The following is a 4,112-nucleotide window of genomic DNA, read 5'->3' on the forward strand; positions in this document are numbered from 1 at the left end:
CCAGGCTGATCTTGAATTTGAAATCCTCCTGCCTCAACTTTGAGAGTGCTGTGATTATATTCATGAATCACCACACCTGGCTTAATTTTGCTGATTTTATAAAAATATTGTCTGATAGTAGTTGCTACTATGTTTCTAGAGAACCTAAAAAAGCTATTAGTTTGCAGTGCTTGGTGATGCATGCCTGTAATCCCAGGACTCGGGAGGCTGAGGCAAGAGGGTCGCTGCAAGTTGGCGGCCAACCTGGGCTATAGAGCAAGACTCTGTCACAAAACAACAACAACAATAAAAAGTGATCATGTTTTACCACATGTGTGGACTCCCTTTTTTAAAATATAAAACTATTTATTTTGCTCACCATTTGCTCACCATTTGCTCACCATTGCTCACCACTGCTCACCACTGCTGACCATTGCTCACCACTGCTCACCACTGCTCACCACTGCTCACCATTGCTCACCACTGCTCACCACTGCTGACCATTGCTGACCATTGCTCACCATTGCTCACCACTGCTCACCACTGCTCACCATTATTTACAATAAAGTAAACAATATACATTAGGAGCACATTCTGACTACTACAGAGCTGATTTCCTGGCTTTTGCTGAACACAGTAACCAGAATACTGAAAAGATTGAGCCTACACGTAAGGACAAGTTGGGGTCGAGTACAACATGCAGGTCAATAACTTAGATCGCAAGTTTGTTCGCTCATTTATTCTAGCAGGTCCTAAATTGTGAACCCTTCTAGCCACTCATGAGCCAAGTCTGAAGACATCCACGAATCCTGACTTTTGAGTACAGATTTCAACTTGTTGTGAAGTAATGGGTCATGAAGAATCTTTAATGTTCCCTTAGCAAGTCTTCCTTAGCTAATTCAAACAAACCAGTTTTTGACTTGCTACGTTATTGGGGTGGGGAAGTTGTTGGTAGAACTAAGAATTCTTTTCAGGAATTTTGCAAGTAAACTGCTCTATTTTTGTGAAAAAGACACAAGTATGGATTCTGATAGGGCTGCTTGGAGATACCCAAATTAACCACAAGATTATCTATTTAACTTGAAAGGTTATGGCTTCAGGAAAACTTTCTGTTTAACTTGAAGCGATTTATTTCTTAGGTTGCTCAGAGGGATGGCATCTCAAACATGAGCTTATCACCCATAGTTTTTGTTTTGGTGAATGATTAAAAACAAAGCAAAAATCATTTACAGAAGTATTTTATTTATACACACACAAAAAAACCCTCAGGATGGTCCGTAAGCATGTGAGCTGAAACATGAGTTCTGAATGAGTTTGACTCTGGACAATTCCCCCGACATTTAGAAAAGTAGAGGAAATATATCAGGCTATCAAATGCTCTTTTCTGATAAAGGAAGCAACTACAAAAGCTTTTATTTACTCAAAGTAACCACAGCTATAGATGCAAGAAAAAAGAAAACCCAACAACTCCCCCAAATACTATCTTCAAGACCAACATATTAAACTTGATTTTCATTAGAATGTTGTTTTCTTCCCCAGTGTTAAATCAAAACCGAGATATAGATAGATATAGATATCTCTGTCTATCTATCTATCTATCTAAATGATGTAAGTTATTGAACTTCATCTCTTCTGGAAAAGAAAGCCAAATTAGTCTCTCTTCATAAAAAGCAATTATAATCTGAAGACATTTCATATTTGCCTCTTTTACCAGCACCAAGTCAGCCTCATCTCAATCTTTCCATTTCATAGGAAATATCAATTCTCCAATTCTATCCATCGCACCAATTATTCATTCAGGATCTCTCCCAAAGCCTCTAGGTTTGTCAGCAGCATCTATTTTGTTCTTTGATTTGCTATCATCAGATTCACTGTCAGATAAAGCCTTTCTTTTTGTACCATCTTTTTCTTTACCCGCTTTCTGAGAATTAAGAAATGCTTCAAGTAACTCTGGACAGTCTCAGTTTTCTTCAGGTTCCCATGTGTTGTCAGCACGTGTAAATCCCTTCCACTTCCGAAAACACTCCTCCTTCCCGTTAGCCACACCTCAGTCCGGTACTTTTTCTACCACAAATTCTTCAGGCTCTGCTCCCTCAACTTTTGTACATTTTCCATTTTGTGTCCTTCACATTTTTTTGCAGTATAGTTTTATTGGAGGACTTTTTTTATCGCAGAGTTGAAGAACTATTATTCACCGCCTCGAATGGCCGGTCGCAGTTCGGCAGTGTCTCGGTTTGTGCGCCTGCAGCATCTCTCGCACCCGAGCGCAGAGGGCTGGGTGAACTCCCTTTTTATGTCCGTCATGTTAATTATTTTTAAATCTTATGTAACTCTGTAACAGACTATTTCCATTTCTATATCTCTTAAATGTATACACTACATATATATCTCAGGTCATTTCCTTAAGACACATTTTGAAAGAGAAAATTAATTAGAAACTATACAACTTGTAAAATTTCTAATATGTAATTAAGATAGCATCATCAATGTTTCCATAAATGTGTGCTATTCCTTTAGACTTCTCCCAATTATCTTTGAAATCATTGGTATTTGTTAGGCAGAGGAGACAATATCTTAACATTATGTTCATGATGACATTGATATACAGGAAGGGGTAGGATTTTTGTCTGTCCAGTTGCACTGTATATGTGCTCTGTGGAGAGTGACTTCTACCTTTCTTTGCTTGTTACTCTGCTTCCTACTGATCGTTTAAATCTGCCACTTTTGAAAGTCATCCTCATAGGCCAATTTCCAAGCCCTCAAATCTTGTTGCCCAAATAATCAAAATATTTCTGCAGTTGCCCTCCCCACTCCAAGTACAGTTGGGTTTTATTTCTGGGAAGGATTACGGAAGAGGAATGAGGAAGACTATGTACCCCAATCATCTTTTTCCCCAGAAATCACCTTGTATATGCAAACTTAGGTTTGTTCTTAGCTCTATTATTGATGCTTGCAAAAAGTTTAGGAAAACATCCAAAGATAATATGATGATTGTAACCAATTGAGAGATTGACACAGGGGATCAGAAATATGGGGTTAAAGTAGCCAAGTTATTTCTGATAAATCACATGGGAGAGTAAGACTTGGCTGTGTGGCCACACTGGCCTCCTGAGAAAGAGCTGCTAGCTACTCAGACATTTGTATTTCGCTCCAAGCAGTTCTGCGTAAGGCTGCTCACTGGCGGCGTAAGCCTGTGCACAGCAGACCTGACCCTTCCTTCGTGAGGAAAATGCTGAGGGACACGTCACAGACATTCTGCTCTCCTGGCCCCACAAAGCAAGCTCTGGAGCGAGGCAGGAGAGGGCAGGAGTGGGCAGGAAAGCAGGGCTCCACCTAGCATGGTGAATATCCTGCTCCCTCACCCGGGCCAACACTTGCCTTCCTTAGATTTAATTTCCTCAGTTGGAATGAAGAACAACATTTTCCTCACAGTACTCAGTAAGATTTAATACAGCCCCACCTTGGTACGTGCCGTTAACTGGGTCGGGGAGGCACAAAGAACAGCAGAAGGGAGGAACACAAGCAGGTTGTTCGGCTGGAGGGGATAAGAAGTCACAAGGCAATCAACACCAACACGTCCACCTAGGGTTAAGCAAGCCGCAAGTGCTGGGACAAGATTTTTGTGTCAAAACACATCCCGAACCAAATTCGATGAGTTTCAAAGTATTACCGAGGTATGACTGTAACTCAATATATAGAATGGGTCCTAAGAAACAGTTTCCTGAATAATACGTTGCTTCAACAAGCCAATTCATTTTATGAACTGACAATTACAGGCTTCAAAGATCAACACTAGTATCTGAGTGAGTTTTCCTGTGCACGACTTTGAAAATAAGTATTGATACTTACACTTACTTTCAATAATTGCTAAGATGACAGTTTATGCATAGGTAATTTGTTAATCATAATGTTTTGTATTTTTTTGCACTTTAAGAAATTTGTTAATATATTTTTCAGTGTTTGCCCTTTTTGGAGGAAAACGTTCCTGTCTATTTGTTCATCAAGAAAAATTTAATTTTAATGTGTTTCTTACTCTTTTTGATGTTGTTGACAATATTATTTAACTCTCAAGCTTTCTCTTTGCTAAAGTAATTGCATCACAATGACACTGTGTGTTCTGTGTGGTGTGTGCA

At 39.4% G+C, this 4,112-nt stretch overlaps 1 pseudogene; it reads right to left on the reverse strand.

Annotated features, from left to right (window-relative positions):
- Positions 1–1,570: 1,570 nt before the first annotated feature.
- Positions 1,571–2,132, reverse strand: LOC102016879 (annotated as a pseudogene).
- Between the last annotated feature and the right edge of the window lie 1,980 nt (positions 2,133–4,112).

Source organism: Chinchilla lanigera, unplaced genomic scaffold (genome assembly GCF_000276665.1).
Source record: "Chinchilla lanigera isolate Chin_1 unplaced genomic scaffold, ChiLan1.0 scaffold00003, whole genome shotgun sequence".
NCBI classification, from domain to species: domain Eukaryota; kingdom Metazoa; phylum Chordata; class Mammalia; order Rodentia; family Chinchillidae; genus Chinchilla; species Chinchilla lanigera.